Source organism: Podarcis liolepis (genome assembly GCF_965112155.1).
Source record: "Podarcis liolepis genome assembly, chromosome: 4".
NCBI lineage: Eukaryota > Metazoa > Chordata > Lepidosauria > Squamata > Lacertidae > Podarcis > Podarcis liolepis.
This window is the reverse complement of record NC_139558.1, coordinates 44,748,391-44,771,274: the sequence shown is the minus strand read 5'-3', so window position 1 is coordinate 44,771,274 and position 22,884 is coordinate 44,748,391. Positions and strand designations below refer to the sequence as shown.

Sequence of the window (22,884 nt, the reverse complement as noted above, 5' to 3'; positions counted from 1 at the left end):
GACTGAGATGGCTTTGGATTCCTGGGATAAAAATGGCTGCCTGGCACACTTCCAGTATGGCTCCTTTTGGCCCTACTGATATTGGGTGGTTGAGCCAAGGCTTCAGAGGATTCAGTGGTGGTGAGGAAGGAGGAACCGGAATCAGATACCCCACTCTGACACTAAAGCTATGTCTCCAGTATTAGCTGGGTACATCTAAACTATCCTATGACTCCCTCGCAGGGATCATAGGATCTTGCCCTTACATTCTATTGTTGCCTTAGAATTCATTTGCATTTGCTGCTCCTACAACCACTGCTGACTTGAGACTCTTCCCCCTCCACTTGACATATGCTACTTGCACTATCCTTGAACCATGGTGTGCCTGAGTTCAGTTTATTATAGCCCTTTTGTCTATTAGAAGTCAACATCAAAGTCAATGACAGGAGATGTGAAGGCCAGACTGGCATAAGTTATTGTTCACTCATGTCAGCAATTTTCGTTTCCCCTGAATGCCTTACCTTGACATAAAAGTCTTAAAGTTAATTATTCCTGCTGGCATAAAGTCATGTTCCAAGACAGTCCGAAGTTTTACCCATCATGTTCTACTCATTTTTAAGTAAAATACCACATTCATGAATGTTTTATTAAACTTGCCCCCTCCATGAGTTGGATCTTGTACAGAACCCAAGCAGGAAGCTGTCCGATATCAAATTAGATTATTACTACATCAAGTCAAGTATTGCCTGTTCTTGACTAGTAGTGGCTCTTCCAAGTATCAGCAGGAGGTCTTTTACTTCTGAACTTGATATGGCAGAAATGGGGCCTGAGACCCTCTGCATTCAAAGCATTTGATAGGGTCTCATTTCCTTAGCATTAGCAATACAATAAATGTAAGTGGTCACTAAGAGTGGGGATTTGCAATCTAATTTCTATTTCAGCATTGCCCATAAATACATATCCTATGTAAGTATAGGGGGGGAAATTCAGTTCTCTCAGGGTTTGGGTGTTATTTCAACTGTTAGGCTGATTTTAATTGGTCTTGTTTTGGTCTGGTCTGTTCCTGCTATTTTGCAATGGTTTTTATATTTTCATATATACATTGACATGGTTGTTTCATTCTCTGTGTTATGTTGCATGTATTTTGTTTGAAACTGCTCTCCAATTAGAGGATAATGAATGATGGTCTCTGCATTTTTTAGATATGGGATATGACTTTAAGTGTGAGCAACACTGAGAATGGAAATTAGTTTGAAAGTATGTCAATAAATAAATTGTAAGTCAATAAACAAACTTACAATCAGCCATTTGTATAGCACAATCAACACAAAAGATGTGGGTGTTAGCTGGCTTGGGAGAACCCAAAGAGTTGCAGAACTACAAAAAAAGTAAAAACAAAAACAAAAACCCTACAGTAGGCAGAAAAACTAAAAACTATCCTATAAGATCAGTGTGTGCTCAGTGGGCAGAGAATGCTAACTGACTGCTGGATGATGAATGGAAAATGGGTGGGGGAGGGGATTGCGGTATGATTGAAGACTGGCAAGTACTGTGAACAGGAAAACTCCACTTCAACATTTTGTTGCAACCAACTCATCACAATTCTTTTCCAATGTAAAAATCTTTGAATTTTTTTGGTTGCTTTGGAATTTCAAACTATTAATATTCATCACCTGAAATTCAAAAATGTTATTGCTATTTTATTTATTTATTTATTTATTTATTTATTTATTTACTTACTTACTTACTTACTTACTTTGCATACTTAGAATCAATAGCTCCATAAAAATATATCAAGTTGGTATACAATATACATGAATAAAAATGGAGTTTCCTAGAGCAGGGTATGACACACTAAAAGCTCAGTGCCAAGTGAAGGCCAACTGAATTTCAGGGGCATGGGGAACCACCAGAATTACCCCATCTGAGGATCTTGGTGGTAGACTAGATGTGTTAATTATATAGACATGTGCTACAAAGTTAGGTGGAAAGGTAGTTGTAACTGAAAAATGTAGCAGCTCTAAAAAGTCTAAATTAATCTTGTTGAATGCTGTCAAATTTTGAAAGCATCAATAGCAGAATCCTGTCAATTTTCTAAATGCTGTTGACAGTCAAAGGCTGTTGACAAGAGTGTTCAGGTGTTGTTGTCGAGTGATAACAACATTTGATTGCTGTCAAATGTTTCAAGAAACCTATGATAGCAGTGAATGGCTTCTGCATAAATGTGCTGGTGAAGTAAAATGGGGGGAACTAAGGTTGCGTACGTGTTGTTTTACCGATTTAAAATGTACCTATATAGCTCTTTTCTCAATTTGTATAAAAGCTGATGTAGAGGGAAATGCATTAAAATGCAGTATTTCCTAAGAGATGAGAGGATTGATACAGAATAGCTATTGGATGAGTGATGGGCTGGACTCAACCTTGTCACTGGAGCACTGATGCCAACTATAGGAGGCCCTGAGGGTCTGGGAACCCACAAAACATTGTTGTGGGTTCTCAGCACCCATACCACGGGGCCTCTGACACAATTTCTCGGGCCTCATGAAGCACTGGAAGTTGTGTCCAAGGCCTTGTGGGGTCTCCAGTGCGACTTCCAGATCCTTGTGAAGCCTTGCGGGGCCTCAGAGGTGGTATCTGAGGCCTCACAGGGCCTCGCATGTGCCTTCTGGGACTCCCAGGCACTGCTGCAGTAAACGTGACCTAACATGATGCCATTACATCACGTCACAACACACTCATCACTGGGCACCTATAGTATGGGGCCCACTTTGACTTTGGTAGCGAGGAGTGTATTTTTCCAGCTCCAGCCACATTTGGACAGAAATGACTTGGCTTACTTTATGCTCTAGTACCTTCTGGACTGGATTACTGCAACCCATGCTCTACATGGGCTGCCCTTGAAGACAACTTGGAAACTTCAATTGGTCCAAAATGCAGTGGCCAGATTACTGGCTGGCATTCCACTGAGATCTCACATAGCCCCCATTTAAAAACAGCTGCACTGGTTGCCAGTTGTTTCTGGACCCAATTCAAGGAGCTCACATTACTTTAAAAAGTTCTAAATGACTTAGGCACTGAGTAACTGAATGACTGCCTTCTTCCTTACAGACCCTCGTAGGCATAATCTTGGTTCTTCACCATGCTCAGAAGCTTTAGGGGTAGTGGCCCAGGAGAGGGCATTTTTTGTGGCAGCCCCTAAATTGTGGAACTGCCTCCCTGCAGAGGTTCATCTGGCATCTTCATTATATAGTGTTTGGCAAATGCTGAAGACACACAACTTTACCCTAGCTTTTGACAGTGAAGATAGATCTTTAGGACCCTCCTTATTTTTCTGGTTGTAAGTTGTTTTAAACTGTTTCTAACATTGTGTTTTAACCCATGCTGGGAGCTGAGAGGGAAGGCTAACAACAACAACAATTTTCTGGACATTTGGTCCCCTTTAATGACTTTTGTTAACAGAAGTGAGGAGGCAGTGAGACCTCAAATGGCACAAGCTTCATTTTGGAGAGAGGCTCTATCATAAAATGAGTTGTATTCATTTTTTGTAACATGATGCAGGCACTCACAATGTACATAAGATAGGGACACACATTGTTCTGATCAGAAACATTTACTGAACAAATACCTCTTGGGATTCCATTTGTTTGTTATGAAAATAAGATAATCACAATAATCATTTTATCTATCATTTATATCTATCTATCTATCTATCTATCTATCTATCTATCTATCTATCTATCTATCTATCTATCGTTTCCCTTTGGTATGCAAAAGCTGTATCAGCAAGTCCGCTACTAGCACCTGATTGCCAAGCAGAGTGACTTGGGAAGGCTTTCCCCTCCCCTAACAAATAACCAATTTCTTACATGGACCCACAAAAGCTCACTAGGTATTTCCACACTGCTACTACACTTCTGACAGGGAATGTATTGTTACGCACTACCACTTAAATATGTGTTTTCTCTACATGTCCCATAAATGTGCTGGCTGAGTAGCACAAGGCTACATCTCATGCTGGTTCCATATTCTACTTTGGAAGGAACCCTTAACTTCAGCTGCCCAGTTCAAACTTTACAGGAAACCTAGGTTTAAAAAATGGGGATATATTCCCCAAAGCTGGCATGTGATGGAAGGAAAGGATGAGGATGAAGTGTACAGAAACACTGCTTGTTACAGGTCCCATAAACCATGGTTTATTGGGCCCAGATCATGATGCTTGAATCAAGTCAACCTGTGTTCTTCTCCATAGTAAGTTTCTGTGGAACAGAAGGAATACACAAGAACATATTCGACATCAAAAATAGTGTTGGCTGCTATTCCCTTCTTCTTTTTCCCCATCAACACACTTGTATATAAATAGAGCTGTGAAATATTTAGTCACAGAACGTATGGACCCTTCATCTCCATGCTGGGAGAAGCTTCCATTGATTTCTAAAAGCACAGTTAGGGGGCACTGCTGCTGTGTTTCCCATATTAAGGCCACTTCCTGCTTTGCCGTGACCCTAAACCCTCTCCCTTGGAAGGAACTGGGTCTGACACATACTGGGTGGGATACAAGTTGCTTTAATTCACATCTTCTCAGTGGCAGAGAAGGAGTACTTTATTTTAAGCATTCAAAGCATGTCACCAAAACAGTTCAGTGTCTTAACTTTCCTTTTTTCAGCTCTAATGCTAATTGTAGCAAGAATCTGAGCAGCTCTCATTATTGATCACTTTGGGATTTTTGTAGATAATGGGCTAATTGCTTGTTTGTTAGTCATTCTTGCAAATAATTAACAAAAGCAAAGTACAAGGTGATTGTGTCTGTAAGGGAAAGCTTGCAGGGGTGGAACAGCAAGTGTGTCATACAACTCAGAAAACTATGCTGTGAGAGGCAAGCAGGAGCCATTACAACTAGGTCACAGCTGTTATGACAAAGCAGTCTCTTTGAAAAAAGTATTGCTCCTGCAACTTCAAAGGTGAAGCTAATTTGTTTAGCTTGTCACATGAACACCAATGTAATGAATTACACTGGTCTTTGGGGTTGCTAGGTATTCGACCAACATAACAAGTTCGTCTAAGTCTTTGTTATATTTGCATTTCTGCCGATAGGGAATTCATTAATAATTAGTCATTTCCTGTTCTCTAAACTATCCGGATGGCAACACTAATCTACCAAGCTGGTCTGGGTTCTCCATTCACTTAAGCACAAAAATCTCCTATTTGTCTCTGACAGGGAATGTTTTGTTACACACTACCTCTATCTCTGAGTGGTGTGAGATCACAGCATTTTCCAGATACATATTCAGGGTTTGTGTTTTCCTTAGAAATTAGGCACAGCAGAGATTGAAATTGGGGGTAGAAAAATCAAGCAGCAGCCCTTAGTTTCAGCCAGTGTGTCCTTCTCCAAGGCACTATCCTCCTGATTTCTTGGCAAGGCAAAGCTTTCTCCAAATTTGGAAGAAAACAGAAGTATGAAGTTTGAGATAAGTAAGAGCAGTTGTGAGGGCTTTACTTCTCTTCATCTGTGGAACATGGTTGGGAAAAAGGGTGACTATTTCTGTAGTCTATGAGAGTTAGCTCTCATTAGGAATAAGCAAAATGAACCAATTCAACTCCATAATTGTTCCTAAATTCTGACACTCAGGTTAATTCTAGTTGGAAATTCAGATTCTGGAATGTACCTTGCAAAATTCTGCACATGCACCATATACCTAAAAGTAGAACAAAAATATAATTTTATTATTTATTTTGAACTTTTGTTTTTGTTTTGTTTTTAAAGAAAATGTTCCATGGTGAAATAGTTTAAGTATCTATCTGTTATTCTGGCTTCTGCCATAGTTTTTTTGGATGTGGGTGGGGAAAAGGCTTCCCTTAGCTGAGTTCATTGGGCTTTTCTTGAAATCTTAGAGTGTGAGAACTTTGAAAGAGCTGTCATTCTAACCTAAAGTCTTTATTTGAGAAAATGAGGACTGATGCAATAGTATTCCACTAGTATTATTCCAATAGTATTATTTATCATTGCACTGTTGTACTCATGCACAATTTCACAAATTTAAACATGGGGGGGGGCGGGAATAAAACAAGCTTCTTTCAAAAAAATTGGCAGCTTAATTTCTCCACCCTCCAGACTCACCCAAAACACAATTGTAGAATCCACCCCATCATTTTTTATCTGGGAGCCATTACAGAGCTAAAGAACTGCAAAATTTGAAGCAGAATCTGGATTAGGTCTATTACCTTCCCTAAGCCCCTTTGGGAGAAAAGGCAAGATATAAAATGATTATGATTGTTATGATAATTAAGAAATGCTTTAGGATGTAAAAACTGATCCTCCTCAGTTGGGCTATATTCCAAAATATTAGTTACATTTGAAAATGACTAGTTGTTCATGTGATTAAAATACTGCCCTGAAATACCCATGAATTACTATTTCATCAGGAATGAGTGGTGCTGTTGCAAAGACTTTCAAAGTGATTAGGTTGGTACATGCAGTAAGAAATTCACAGCTCAATCCTATATGTGTCTACTCATAAGTATGGCCCATCAAGTTCCTCCCAGATATAGGACTGCAGCCTTAGAAATGTCACAGACCACATAGGGAGTGTCATCATGTGGAAATGGCATTGGGCTTCGTCTGTGTGGAAGCATATGCATCAGATTGTCATAGTGGAAAGCTCTCCTTTATATTGCTTAGTGGTATTTCTGCTCAAGGCAACAGAAATATGGGCCAATGAATTATCCTACTGATGCTTTTTCACACTAAAGAACTCTCAGAGAAAATGTAAATCATTTAGTCAATCTACCATATACATGTGATTATTTTAATGGGAAAAGGTGAAATGAAATGGTACAAGGCATTGAACTTGATACAGGAAAATGGATTAAGTCAAAGGGAATCTATCCCACTCTGATTCTTCAACCACAAGGTATAATGAGGCTCAGAAGCTGCAAACTATATTTGACCTTTAAAGGGAAGCAAAGAATTAAATCAAACTAAATGTTGTTTCTGTTCAATGAATCTTTACATACTATATAATACTTTGGAGAATGAAATTTTGAAGAATGAACTTTAACTCGGCTGGCAGTTGCAATAAATGCTGGTGCATTATATTAAATAATAGACAGCATTGTTAAATCAGGCCATATCATTCTAATTGCTACAACCCAAAGTATTCACCAAGAGATATATGGGGCCATATCTGAAACAAACATTCTTTCTATCATTACCTTTACGTGCATGCGCGTGCGCGCACACACACACACACACACACACACACACACAAACCCCCCACTTTCAGGGTGTTTATAGCATTTAGGGTGGCATTCAATAAAGTTTTACACAGATTAGATTCACTGAAATCAAGGAACATGACTAAGTTAGGTCCATTAATTTCAATACGTCTACTCTAAGTAAATGTTAATTGTAGTGTTTTCATGTTAAAGACCATAGTGGTCTAATATGTTGACCTCTGGTTTGCATATTGATTTATATATATTATGAGGTTAGAGAAGGCTCTATCAAGGATGGGTCCAGATAAGAGCAGGGCTCTATCAAGGATGCTTGCTATACTGTCTGGGCTTCTCTGTGTATATGTTTGCTGGATAAAGGAGCCACAGTCAAATAGTGGTACAAATGTTTTCCATATATAAAGTGCCGTGGATTTTAACGAAAGGATCTTTGGGTCTAGGGAAAATATTTGGCTGAAACACTACAGACACAACTGTATCACTAAAATAGACTATAATGGTACTGCACTGATGGAGCAATGATTTGACTGCTTATAGCTGCATACTCAAGTATAGCCACAGACAGGGCACTAGCTAAGGGACCTGCCTCCCATTGACTTTAACAAGCCAGGCATCAAGCCACTTCAGCCTTCAAGTGGACTCTGAACAAGAATTGCATTCCAGGCCATTTCATTGCATGTTTCTCCTAATATACAAAGGTCTGTATTTAATATGCATATTTTCGTAAGCAATTTTCTATGCTATAGTCATACTATAGTGGATTTTTATATCTTACCTTCATTTTAATGCACCCTTTCCCCTAAATTTATTTTTTCCCCTCTCCCACACATTTTGTATTGAAGAGCTTTACTGCAAAATTCAGAAACTGAAAATTTCAAAAGATAGCTGTGTTTTGGAAATTACATATTAGGTAGGTTCATCTTAAGATGTGAGCCAGATCAAATTTCTCCCTTATCTCTAGCTGTTGTCTTGGAATTATATCGAAACATGCTTCCCCCTATCTCTTAGAAAGTTTTTCCTGCTGTTAATCTTGCCAGTGTACTTACTTGGATAACATTAGCTCACTTCATGCATTATTCACATAAAGGGACAACACAGATACAAGGAAAAGTGGTGCTGCACATTCAGCCCCGCTGAGTCTGTGTGGCTCTTTCTAGCCAAAGACTTATTTTTAACCACGAAGGACTCAAAATCATGCAGGTTCCCTCCAAGAATAGAAAAGGCTTCTCACTTTTGAAGTTATCTTCTCAACACAAATAGGGCCACAATGAACTATGTGGAAAAGACTCTGTTGAGAAGTTGTGGATTCTGCTCCATTGGAGGTTTTAAAGCAGAGATTGGATAGTCATCTGTCATGGATGCTTCAGTTGCGATTCTGGCACTGCCAGGGGTTGGACAGGAAGACCCTCGGGCCCCTTCTAACTCCACAGTTCTGTGATTCTGTGACTGCTAGGGATGGGGGAGGAATTCTATTCAGTTCACATTTAAAGGCTAACCTACCAAATCGGAACATTCTGGAACATTATACAAACCAAAACACAGCCAACCTTCAAAAGTCATGCTTCTCTGAACTCTGTAATACAGTTCTCCAGCAAAGTAATGTTTACAGAAACACATATCCTGGAGCAAAGTGTCCATAGAAATGCATATATTAATGAAACTGTAATGCATTATATTAGGGGGAAATGCCCAGGACAAATGTGTACATTTTGGAGAAATTTGCACTAAAATGCTGGTTAATGTTAAATGAGGACTGGCTGAAAGTAAGCTTCATGGCTGAGTGGAGAATTGAACCCTGGTTTCCCACGTCCAAGTTCAACACTGTAGCCACACTGACTCTTCACTAAGTAAAGCATGAAAAAGGGTATTGTTTTACTGAAATGGAAATAAGTTCAAGTAAAATACAGTTATGCAGATTTGTTTGTTTTAATGATGTTTACACTCTCCATGCTAATAGAAAAGAAAATGCAGTTAGTGCACAAGTGAATAAATCAACTACTTGTAAAATAAACCCAGAGATTTTGTTTCTCCTCTCCCAATTACAATTTCAGTTCAAAGTATGATAAGTATAGCAGCATGCTAACACGGATGGGTGCACCACTTTTGTAATCAGCAATGAAACCAAAATGAGATAAGATGGTTCAGGTTTAAATACTCTACCTCCTGAAATAAAAACGAAATGAAATTATGGCACAATAGTTTTCACTTTAAATAATTCTGAAGAATTGATCATATCAAGGAGATGAAGCATGTAACATTAGTCCAAGCAAACAACTGTCTCCAAAGCATTATGTAATTGCTGAAGCTTACTCACATGGCTAGTTCCATTATTTCAGTAATTTACAAAAAAGCACAGAATCAGTGGCGCTGAATTAAAGCATAGATCTATGAATCTGCATATCATCCCTCCTGATAGTCATGTTTTCATCAATTATAGAACTAGGAATTAAGCTAGAGATGCTTAAATAGATGATTGGTTTCTTCTGGACATGACTTAAATCTATAGGAGTGGATCATGGTGTTTCATGCCACCCCAATCTCTAAGCAGTGCAAAATCCCAGGGGTTCAGTTTCCTCGAATTGAGGGGTAGCAGAGACTGTGGTGTCTGTGTGACATATGGTTTATTTAAACATATATATTAATTTCCCAAGAGGGTCACAGCCTTAGATTCAAGGAGAAATCAGGCATGGCTCTATCTCAGAGGCTTCAGCCTGCAGTCTGCATCCAGCTTCTACCTCACACACCCAACTCTCAACTCTAGCTTTTTTCTTTCTAACTACTAGCAAGTTGAGGGAGTGGGGGACACCCCTTTGCCACCTCACACAGATGGCTCTTCTTTCTTTAAAAGGTAAAGGGACCCCTGACCATTAGGTCCAGTCGTGACCGAATCTGGGGTTGCGGCGCTCATCTCGCTTTGTTGGCCGAGGGAGCCAGCGTACAGCTTCCGGGTCATGTGGCCAGCATGACTAAGCCGCTTCTGGCGAACCAGAGCAGCGCACGGAAATGCCATTTACCTTCCCGCCTGAGCGGTACCTATTTATTTACTTGCACTTTGACATGCTTCTTTCTTTACTTCTATTCAAAATGGATCTTGGGTAGCAGTTCTCTGTTTGAGACATTGGGGAGGTACCCCAATTAGAGTACACAAAAATGGACTCAGACCTTTTATGAGATAACTTTGTTATTTGGAAAGGCATTTCTCCTACCACATCTCTGTGAATCGTTGCATGTTATGAACTGCAGTCCCTTCATGGCACAGGTTAGCAATTGGTTTCTTCTCTGAATTAATGGGGATATGGCATCCTCCTGCCCTCACAAGATCTGCATCGACTATTGCTGCCTGTTGATGGGTAGTAGTTCTTCAAAATGTCACACACCATATAACCATTACCGGGGGGGGGGGGGAATGGTAGCCGCTAATACAGCACTAAAACAGCTGACTCCAGTTTACTACTCTAGAAGTGCTAAATGGGGAGCAATACTTTGGATCTTCTCTTAATTTAGGTTCCTGCTTCCTATCAAGGAAAAGCTGTGTCTTCATGGTGAACTACATTTCATGGCATTTTATTAGCAAGGTCTCCTTGTATTCATTTTGTGTTAAATTACTCCGTCTTCCGACCCCGCTCCTCCAACCACCATCTCATGACTACGTTTTATGTCAACGATTAATATACCGAAGGTACTCAGTCTGCTGATTTTATGCTGATATAGCAACAGCTTATGCACTATTTGTGTCTTGCTGTTTGTCACACCTCAGTAATTTTACTAAATGTTCCCGCCATTCTCTGATGTTGTAAAGAATGAGCAGGTTCCATCAATTTACAACCAAAATACTGAACAGAAAGGCATCTCATAAAACAGCACCAAAGTGGCACCTGTAAAGATCAAGCTCAAACAACGTAACTGCCAACCAGGGCCATGAAACAGATAATGTGTAAAGCAAGATTGATTCATGAAGCCTGATTTAAAACATATATCTGAGGCATCTATTGAACAGAATAATTTGGAAAGAAATGACCAGAATGCATGCATGTGCCTAGAATGTATGCTTGCGCACAAGGTGAGCATCAGGAGGATTGAAAACAAGTGGGAGACTGCTGGGTACAATAATGTGTTTTTTCCTCCCTCAGGCATGTAGCTGGGAGCTGCTTGTACAAAGGGCAAGAACCAGAGGACGAGGGCTAAAGTGGGTCATCGCTGAGCTGATCAATTTCCATCTTCTGCAAACAATGCCAGCATCCTTGCAGTTATTGACAGAAAGGTAATTATCACTAACCTCAGAACTTTGCAGTGAGTGTTCGTATTGCCCCGGGTGAGAAATGAAGTGAAAAATCACTCGGTTTAGGGTTTCTACCTTTGGTTGGATTGTTATTCAGCAGACATACCCTTCTGAACATGATTATTGTTTGTTAATTGTTTAAGCATTTTATTGAATTAAACGGTGAGTTGGGTGGGTGATGAAGTGCATGCAAAGATAGTGTGATAGTTGAGAGTTTGTGTATGATAGCATGCTTTCTGAATTCTTGCTTTGTGAGGATAGATAGGTAGTCTTCTGATTCTATTTTGATGTATTTATGTTTTAAATAGATTGGTTTTTTTAATCTTTTCTTTATGTACATTGTCTTGAGAGATGTTATGTAACACATGGGTTATTATTAGCCATGGCAGCAATTTCACTAAATGTGGAATATATATGTGTGTGTGTGTGTTGTGTGTTATATATGTTATATATATTTGCTATATTTATATATAAAATTACTTTGCAACCCAAGGTCCTCTAATGTTGGCTCCATCCAGCAGCACCATCTATTTATTTTGTGGTATGGATTAATAACATGTCCATTGAACCCGAGTTGTATCCAACTAAGTTCTACATAGAATAGACCTAATAAAGTTAATGGATTGTAGTCAACAAAATCATACTCAGAGTAAACCTACTGAAATTAATGAACCTACATTAGTCATGTCTATTAACTTCAGTGTGTCTACGCTGAGTTGAACTAACATTGAATAACACCCAAAGCACCTAAGTTAATTGTGTCCATTCATTTCAGTGGGTCTACTCTAAGTATGGCTAAGACTGGGTACAACCCCTTCTATATTTTAAATGCATAATAAACATTTGCATCATAGTTTTATTGCACCTGCTTTGCCACTTCTGAAAACACAACAAAAACAGCTTGTCATGGAAACAAATGTGTCTTCTGATCGAACCACAAATTCCACTGGCTTATGCCCATCAGCTGTTTGGGCTTCAGCAAACATATAATACCTAGGAAGTGCAGCCATTCTTTTACAGATTTCTTTTGCAGTGAAATTAATGTATGCCCCAGTGTAACAGCTGTCTTTCAATTATCTGATTTTTATTAAAGCTGAAGTATGCCAGTTCTGATTAACCAACTTAAAAATATATATATTCCTTCTCACTTTTTAATTCCTTTCTCTTGGAGTGGTCCCCTCTCCTGTAGTACAGCGTAATGTAAAAACACCCAGAAGCTAGTACCCTTAGAACAAAGCCTCTTTGAACATCAGTCAACTCCTATGGTTTGAGATCATGCACTGAAGACAGTCATATATGAAAGGCCAGTCTCCTATGTAATAGGTTTCCTTTGAGACTCAAAACTTTAGTCCTAGTTCATGATGAATGAAAGAGCAAAATTCCACTTTCAAACTAGATTGCCCAGAAGCCTGTTTCTCAGGATCTTGCCAGTGTGTGTCCAACTCTGAATAGACAGAAATAAGAGCCAAATATATCACCAGTGACATTCAAGTAAACCCATGTTAGAGATTAATTCATTTTGTTTAATAGCTGCAGTGCTTGAAATAACATGTAACTCCCAACTATCCTCAAGCACAGTCTATGTAGGAAACTGGTGGATTTTACATATAGTTTTGCCACTTAATCAATAATTTAATTATTTGCAGCTACTCATGAAATTCTCAATCCGTCTCCCAAGTGTAGTGACACCATCCATCATTTTTGTAGACACACTGATTTCTGTCAATTGCCTTGACAAAATGGTTTGTGTAGAGCATGAGCACTGCTGCCCCCTAATAATGTCCTTTTCTTGGAAATTGTGTTGTCATTTATGATTTTACAATGTTTTTTTTTTACAATTACTGAAATCATTTTGATTGATAAGGTACTTGTGGAATGCCCAGGTTGAAGATCAGTCATGAAGAATTTCAGCAGCGACAAAGAGGAAAAACAGGACACCTTGGTAGGTAAAACATTTATCCTTTCTTAACAATGGTAGATCAAGACTTTAATCTTGGAAAATAGTGAGTAGGAAGAGTTAACTTGCTTTATATGAATTTACTGTATAAAATATTTTGCAAAATCATTAAGTCCAATGAAAGTAAGTCCAATGCAAAGTCAAATACAGAATGGCCAGCTTATTTACAACTTTTTGCCTGCATTGCCCTGTGGTGCATAAATGCTTTTCCTTGTAGACTTCCTCCACCCTCAGTAGAGGCCCCCCTCCCCCCAGGTGTATACTAGATGAGGCCAGAGAAATGTTCCACTGCTAAATCTACTGTTCCGCCAGCATAGTGGAGCCTCCTAAAGCCCCTCAGCTAGCATAACTCGAGGATAAGATTGGACTCCAATGTATAGTCTTAAGATTGCAAAATTGTGGCATATTGAAATGAGCTTTGAAAGGTTTTTAAAACTGAAAACGGCTGGTGCTTCAGGACATGAATCATCCTACAATCCCTAAAGAGGATTTTGTAGCATCTTTAATATGTAAATGATCCATCCAATCTATGCTTGATGCTCTGCGTGTGGCACTCTCTAACAATTACACTGTGAATGCAAGGGCTGGGCAGTTAGAGCCCAGATCTGGTTTAGAGCCTGATTGGGAAACCTCAGATTAGGTCTGATCTGAGCGCCAAACCAAATTGGGGACTTGCAGAGCCCTAATCGTCTACTTTAGGGCTTCCAGCCCAAATTAAACATGCAGTTGGTATCAAGGAAAGAGGGATGCAAGGGGATGCAGGCAAAGACTCTCCCCCTGTGTGTTCAATCAAGGTTCTAAACTCTAACTAAACATGCAGTTGGCAGGGGGAGGACAGGTAAGAGTCTCTGCCTGTATCTCCTCCTTTCCTCCCCCACCATCAATGACCTGTTTAATTAGGGTTCAAAACATATGCTTGCCACCCCCATTTTGTTAGCCTCAGATCGTTCTGCATGGACCCAGCCTGACCCAAGGTGATCTGGCGCTGCCTTAATATGCTCCTAGCAAATCCCAATTGGGCTTTATTCAGTTGGGGATCATGGATTTGTCCAAAGTTGATGCACAGCCGTAGCAAATAGCTATGGGAGGAAAAATAAAACAAGCAAACTAGGCAACATGACTGCTGCTAATCAGCACTTAGCTGAGTACAGCAGTATGTAGACATTTGATCTGGGTTGGGGGGGGGCGGATATCCAGGAATTTCTTCAGCCAGAGTTGGCAACCCTACCTAGCTGGAAAAGGATTTTCAGGATTGTGATGTTTGCTTCCTATTGAGGTGAGTCTTACAAACCTGCCTTGGTTTGTCATCCGTACTGCGCTCTGATAATACTCTTCAGGTGTTCAAAATGATCATTTCATATTGTGAGGTATAGTAGGAAGCTATCATATACAACAGAGTTATGATTCAGCAAAATAATTATTTATTCTTTTCATATCAAATTGTGAATATTGATACTGCAGATTTTTGGGCCTGCAGGCAGCTTATGACACTACATGGAATCTCATTTACATTTAAGTCTTGTTCTTGAATATCACTTCACTTTTTATATAATGAGTAGCTGAAAAAAACTACATTTCTGCCTATGCTTCACCATGTCTTTTTAGATGCTTTTTCTCTGCCTTATTCATCATGGAATCTAGCAGCATATTTCCCAAGTTTTGAAACTCCTCAAAGGGATGAATAATTGTCAGATGCTTCTCATTATCCATATATTCAACATTTCCAAACTTTCCCAAGACAATTTCATTGTGTAGCACTTGAAGTAAGCTGAAGTTAAAAGTATGCCATGGCAATGATTTCATAATACTACTTGACAATATGAGATAATGTGCACTTTATGTTGCTTATATTCTTCACACAAAATTCCTCTGACATTTCATTCCTGAATGTGTTTGGATGAGCAATACATGCAAGAAACAAAGTAAATGAAGGGTACTGTTAAGACTGGCAAAATATACACACACACCACAACCCAGAGATAGCTCAGTCGGTAGAGCATGAGGCCCTTAATTTCAGGGTTCTGAGTTTGAGCCCCACATTGGGCAAAAAGATTCAGGAGGAGGTGGGACTAGATGACCCTTGTGGTCTTTTCCAATGGTGATTCTAAAGTGACTGTGGATGGCATTTATCATCTTCTAAAGCACCATGGTGTTTCTTCTCTCTGCTCTACTCCCAACAGTCATTCCTCCTCTGGCCATTGCTATGGACACGCAACCTGTCTGTCTGTCTCTAGGCTCTGCGGTCATCTGCAAGGGATTCCCACAGGGTGGGGCTGATGTTGTCAGCCTTCCTGTCATGCTTGCGGACATCTTTGTATCCCAGAGTCAGTCTGCCAATGGGCCTGGTGCCTGAAACCAGCTCCCTGTAGAATCTTCCATTATGTGGACACAACCAAGCCAGTGTAGATGTCACTGAGACAGGAGTGTGAAGACTTGGGCTTGAGAGAGCACATCTTTGTTTGGAATTCTGTTCTGCCACGTGATACCCAAAATCCTCCTGACGCAGCCCATGTGGAAGACGTTGAGGCCCTCACTCTTGACGGTTGTAAGTTGCCCGCAACTCACTTCCATAAAGCAGTGTGCTCAGCATGCAAGCCTGGTAGTCCATCTTGGTACATGCACACATTCACCACAAGTAGGATGTGGTTCATGACTGTAGCCACCACTGAGTGTAATGGAAAAATTAATTAGGAAACTAGTATAGAAAGAATGATGGTGAAAGCAAAAAATAGATGTCGCAGCAGCAGACAGCTAAACCACACATTGCTGATGGCAATCAAAATAACACATGTGGATTGAGACTATTCAGCATTTATAGTGTTTTTTATTCCAAGCCTGCCAGCAGTCACATCAATGAAGGCAACCACATCATCGGTGCAGACATTCTTTCCCTGCTTGCACTAACAGAAATGTTATCTATAGAATCTCTTGCATTTTGTACCAAATGTAGCATATGGTACCATACAAAGTTATTTAAATACTGTGAGATGAAGTGTCAGTTAAGAGAGACTGACGGGTGAATACATCTGTCAATGTCAGTGTTTCTCCAGAACTCAAAGACTTAAACAAACTTTTTAAAATACATTTTAAAATAACTGCAGGCTTAATTTTCTTGTTTGTGCTGTTCCTTAAAAAAACCAGACTTATGAAATCTTGGGTTGTTGTTTTTTTAAAAACAGATATCTACAGGTGTTCTTGTTTGCTTTAGGATGATCTCTTCAGTGATTTAATTTTAACCATTTACTGTTTACAACTTCATAGGTGTTTCCATGGTAACAAGCTATGGTGCTATTAACATATAAATGGAACATCCCAGATGTATCAGGGCATATACAGATCAAATTAATAAGTACATTTATATTCCCACCTTTCTTCCACAGTTGAACTCAAGACAAGCATAGTTGACATTCCCAGGAGGTCTCCCATCTCAGCCCAGACCAGACACAGGCCTGCTTAGCTTCAGCATTATGTGTCCTCAGACTGGGATCATGAACTGTGACTGTGAGTAGGTATTTTTCTTTGAAAAGGGAATCAAGACACCATTGCTCTCATTAGTGAATACAGTGGTGCCTCGCAAGACGAAATTAATTCGTTCCACGAGTTTTGTCGTCTTGCGATCTTTTTCGTCTTGCGAAGCACGGTGTCGGGAAAGTTTTGGAAAAGCTTCAAAAATCACCAAAGTCTTTAAAAACCTCAAAAAAGGCTACCACACCGCGTTCTATGAGTTGCTCCTCGAAGTCAAGTCGCAACTGTATTAACAGTGTTAAGAAAAAGGAAACAAACTTGCAAGACGTTTCCGTCTTGCGAAGCAAGCCCATAGGGAAAATCGTCTTGTGAAGCAGCTAAAAAAACCAAAAACCCTTTCGTCTAGCGAGTTTTTTGTCTTGCGAGGCATTTGTCTTGCGAGGTACCACTGTATTTGAATACTGTATTGGTTCTAACTTCTATAATATTTTTTAAAAAAACCCCTCAAATGTGAGCATTAATTTTATCATTTAAAATCAGTGTAAGAACTCTCCATTTGAGCCACCTTTAGTTATGTAGGCTTGCATTTAGGAATTTGTGTTGTGGGGATAAATTTATAGATGTTTCATGGTGTTAAACTGAATTTTGTATGTACTATTAATTGGAAGTTCTCAATTATATATATTAATCTGTATTTGGTCCATGTCATTTGCATAAGCTTACTTGAAAATCTACCAACTTGTTTCTGCTGGGATGGATCACATACAAAAATATGTATCTTATGCAAACATTTATGCAGACTTTCTCCCTCAAACTATGCATTTCTAAACAGAGGCAGAACTATGTTACAGCATTCAGAAAAATACAATGAATAGCTGTGTACTGACCTTCACATTAGTCCAAGAGGTACAGATCAGGTCAGTTCAGTTCCGCTAACCCAGAAATAGTACCTTGGGCTAAAAACTTTGCTTCAGGATGAGAACAGAAATCGTGTGGCGGCGGCACAGCACCTAAAGTGGTGCTTCAGGTTAAGAACAGTTTCAGGTTAAGAACGGACCTCCAGAACGAATTAAGTTCTTAACCTGAGGTACCACTATAGTCACCTTTGACTGGACTTAACTGTCCAGGGGGTCTTTACCTTAACTTTACCTTTATATAGATAGTGCTTTGCACCTTCATAACATTTTATTATTATTTTTTGAGTCTGTGAAGCTTATAAAGTATATGTTTTCCTTTTTATGCTTTCCTTTTGTTTCAGCTTTAGTAGCAGAGAAAAAGGTTGCTATCTGCAAACAGGATGTTAGCAATTTAAGCCTTATGCTTTGGAAGTGCAAGATGCTTGACTTAAATTAAACTGTCACTGACAGCATACGATTTCAATTCAAAGCGATGCCCAAACATTGGATCAAGTTGACCTGTAGAGCTGTTTGGCAGATTTTTCTTTATAGCATAGGTTTTCTCTTGGAGTGTCCTCTGTTAAGTAGACATCCTATTTTTGAGAGTTGTTAGGGCTGTGATTGTGAGTGCAAACCTTAGGGATGTATCAGGTGAAATAATATCTATATGTAATTATGCTCATGATATTGCTTGATGCACATCTAAGGGGTGATCAGATGTTATGATTATGGACACAGAAGGAAGTAGCATGGTAGAATAAAGCAGATGGTTGTATGCACAGCACTCTTAATATCACTTTACCATTTGTGACCAGGAAACTGTGGCCAGTAATTGGAAGATAGACAAAAATGCCTCGCACCTGGCAGCCACCTGACTGCAGCATTTGTACCAGTTGCAGGTTTGGGACACTTTTCAAGCATAGCCTAGTAATGTGGTTCTTTGGATCCAACCCATTATTCGTATATTTAGATGTACAATTGGTTTTATCTTTTCCAAAAACGTTTATCCGTTTTTTCTTTCTTTCTTTGGGAAAAATAAAATGATGTCGGAAATAAATACAAAATGGAATCAAATACAATGAAATGGTGAACATTTTGAAGAAAGAAAGGAATCCATTTGTCTTCTAATACTATTCTTTGTAATAATAATATGAGACATCATTTAGTCATTTATAGAAATAGAATGATGGTTTTTTTAAAGTGAAACGTTTGAACTGATTTATGAGCCTTTAAATAGAAGTGTGAGTAGGAGGACAAGCTACAGGGGTAAGGAGAAAGAGAGGAATATGAAATAATCCTCCCTTATATCAAGCACACATTTTGAGTGGAACTTTGCCTGAGCTGTGAACTCAGCTGGGCACACTTAGCTGAAAAGTATTAAAAAGCATATTGTTTCTTGCTCACTTGTTAATTAATTGAAACATCTGTTACCCTGGTTGTATATGCTTAATCACTGGTGTCCATGGAATTAGAAACCTACCCTTACATTCCATTTTTTAGAGTTTCCCACAGCTTTCTGTGGCTATTAGGGGTGTGCATTTGGTTCATACAAGTCCCAAACTGAAGGAGGTTGCTTCAGAGGCATTCAGGGTCTTCCCAAAGCTTTTGGATTGATTTTGCAAAAAAGATCTATATTGCTGCACACCACCTCAAGTGCTTAACCAGTGTTCGGGTTCCTTGAAAGGAAGGACAACAGAGAGTGTGATATTTATGATATATAATTTAATTACACATATATACAACCTGTGCCTATGATCACAGACTAGAATCAGAGTTGGAAGGCACCCCAAGGGTCATCTAGTCCAACCCCTTGCAACGCAGGAATCTCAGCTAATGCACTGTGTGTGCATGCACCATCTAGTCCAGGATATTGTCACAGTGGCCAACCAATTGCCTTTGGGAAGTCTGCAAGCAGCACTGGGGGGAGCAGGACTCCTCGCACCTGCAATTCCCGGCAACTGGTATTCAGAGGCATACTGCTTCTGACATTGTAGGTGGAACATAGCCGATGGAGGTAGAATATAGCCAGGACTTTGTCCTCCCTTCACTTCTGGGAGGATGCAAACCATCAGGAAACACCATCAGGAGTGCTCTGATGGTGTTTCCTGCTTGGCAGGGGGTTGGACTCGATGGCCCTTGTGGTCTCTTCCAACTCTATGATTCTATGATTCTAAACCATTCTGCAGAGAGAGGGCACCTGCTATAAATATTGAAAAGGTTTTCTTGCACATAATGAAACTCACTTGGGAGGCCGTTCCCTCAGGGGCCGCTTTAATGTGGATGATCCCACTTCAGTTTGTAGTATCTTCATTCAAGCATTTCAGGTAGCACGGCTAGAAACCACCTGTCTCTGGACTCTTGGCAGAAAGCTGTTGCCAATGTGATGTAATAGTACTGTACCGGATGGGCCAAAGGGCTGACACAGCATAAGCCATCTTCACAGGTTCCTTTCCCTTCTCTATGCCCTAAAGAATGGAAGGAAGAAAGCAGCATGCAATTATGTGACATTTAAGAGGAGAGCAGAAAGAAGCTGAAATTTCTGAGTGGTTTTCCCTCAATTCTGTCTCCTTCCCTTGCCTTTCTTGACACTATGTAGGATTGTCTAACAATCTAAGGAATTGACAGCAGGAGATGAGAGAACTAAAGTGTATCTATTAATAAAAATGTGGAGGTGTGGCTGACTCAGATCTCTCCACTGCAGAGAGATGTGCACAGGCACACACACACACACACACACACACACACAGAGAGAGCAGCTGAGGATCCCAAATCTATGACAACAAACTATTTTGTATGAACAGCCGCTAGTGATGTTACCTTTTCACCCCCCACCCAAGCTATCATGCTAGTCTGCATATTGTCTCTCTCATCATCTGACTTGGTGTATCACATATCTATGGTAAGCTGCCAGTCCCATATTCCTCTTCACTGTGTGTGTGTGTGCGCGCGTGCGTGTGCGCGCGCACACACACACACCCCATCAGCCGGATCTTGGGAAACATGCTTACCAATACAAAGTGAGGCACTGGAGGCTCAATATAATGCATATTTATTTGGAAGTATCTCCACCTGCATTCAGTGGGGCTTACCCCAGGTGACTGCACCAGCCTCACAACACTATTCACATAATCTATGAGGAAGCCAATATAGCAGCACCAGATAATATTCATATCTCATCTGCCTCATCTGAAACAATAATCTTTATATCATAACGTCAACTCCTCCTGCATGCTTTTATCTCATTGGCCAGATATCCCACATCATAGATCCATGGAATTGGAAGGGACCTCAAAAGTCCCCCACCTATGCTGGAAATCTACTGCCAAAGGCCCATATTATCCAGCATTCTGTCTTCACAGCAACCAACCAGCTGCCTATGGAGCAGAGTGCAAACTCCAAGAAAGGAGAGACCACTATTTTCCAAGGCCATCTGCTCCAGCATTCTAGCATGGGAAGCTGTTTCCAGTGTTCAGACAAAACACCCTCTCTCAAAATTTAAACCCACTGAAACAACAGAAAAAAGTTTGGTCCATCAGTGTGACAGCCCTTTAAATACAGTGGTACCTTGGGTAACAGGCGCTTCAAGTTACAGACTCCGCTAACCCAGAAATAGTGCTTCAGGTTAAGAACGGACCTCCGGAACGAATTAAATATAGTTCTACCTTGGGTTAAGTACTTAATTCGTTCTGGAGGTCCGTTCTTAACCTGAAACTGTTCTTAACCTGAAGCACCACTTTAGCTAATGGGGCCTCCTGCTGCTGCCGCACCGCTGGAGCATGATTTCTGTTTTCATCCTGAAGCAAAGTTCTTAACCTGAAGCACTATTTCTGGGTTAGCGGAGGGTGTAACCTGAAGCGTATGTAACCTGAAGAGTATGTAACCCGAAGTACCACTGTACTTAACCTGAGGTACCACTGTAAATGGAAATATCATCTCATGATTATTTCTTCTCTAGGCTAAACATACCAACCCCTTAAGCCTTTCCTCATAGGACTTGGCCTCCAGGCCACACATCATCTTTACTACCCTTCTGTGCATATGCTCCATTTTGTCTATATCCCTCTTAAACAATGGTGTTGTTTAGCTTGCAGTCTGCTAAAACACATACAAAACATTTAGTTACTCCTACCAAGCCAACTATCACCAGATAAGTGACCATTCATAAAACACCTTTTCTACAAAATATGGATTTATCAATGGGCAAACCCATGCTCTGCAGCATGCAGCATAGTACCTGTATAGTAGAATGGGGGGGAGCAATCCAGAATGATACACGGAATGTTGCCTCCTCTCTGTCTTCTCTCTCTAGCACCTCCGACATCATGTGATCAGCAAATTCAACCTTGATGATCCTATACTTCCCGGACACATGTGTTTGGTTGCATGTATCAGACAAATTCCACAGGAGCTCCCTCTAAGCAAAATCTTCAGGAAGACAAGATGAAAGCTGGCCATATCTGCACATAATTGTATAGAAGCATATTGGTTGGCAAGTATCTATTTCTATAGGAAATCAAAATGTTTATGGTATCCTCTATTTATAATTCATAAAGTGGAGAAAAAAAGCCTCTCAGCATCAAATATTTATGATGAACTGTTCAACCAGAACTACATACAAGTCTCTTTTGCATACTGTATTTTCAGCACAGTTGTAACACTGATATTATAGCCATTTCACTCCAAATCCTAATAATAGTGTGATGTACTTCTTCATCAGAACCATGCACACAAAACCAGGCTTTTAATAAGATTTAAACTAAACATGGTGATACACATAAAGTTTCCCCCCTTGCTTTTTTGTTTTGTGAAGTGCAGCCAGAATAACTAAAAACTAAAGTGGAAGACAGGCATGATTTTATTTTGAAGTCTTTACACTTCTACCTTTTATATTTACCCCTACAGAGTAAATTTCAACTGAGGGAGCTGGACTTATTGGGGAAAATAGAAAAGAGAGAAAGGGCTAAGACATCCCATCGCTTTCTCCACACACCAGTTTTCTGCTTTCCCCTTTTTCTTTTCTTTTTTTGCAACACCAATAACTCTGCTATGTAGAAAGGAAAGATATCCCAGACAAACTG

General features: G+C 39.9%; 1 long non-coding RNA gene across 2 annotated transcripts; it reads left to right on the top strand.

Annotated features, from left to right (window-relative positions):
- Positions 1–11,371: 11,371 nt before the first annotated feature.
- Positions 11,372–22,209, top strand: LOC310704626. Of its 2 annotated transcripts, none has more exons than XR_014524932.1 (4): positions 11,372–11,521; positions 13,353–13,430; positions 16,826–16,950; positions 22,116–22,209. It is a non-coding gene; the product is annotated as an uncharacterized lncRNA (long non-coding RNA). The 2 variants fall into 2 exon arrangements; XR_014524933.1 differs by having other exon boundaries at positions 16,826–16,946; positions 22,116–22,198.
- The last annotated feature ends 675 nt before the right edge of the window (positions 22,210–22,884 follow it).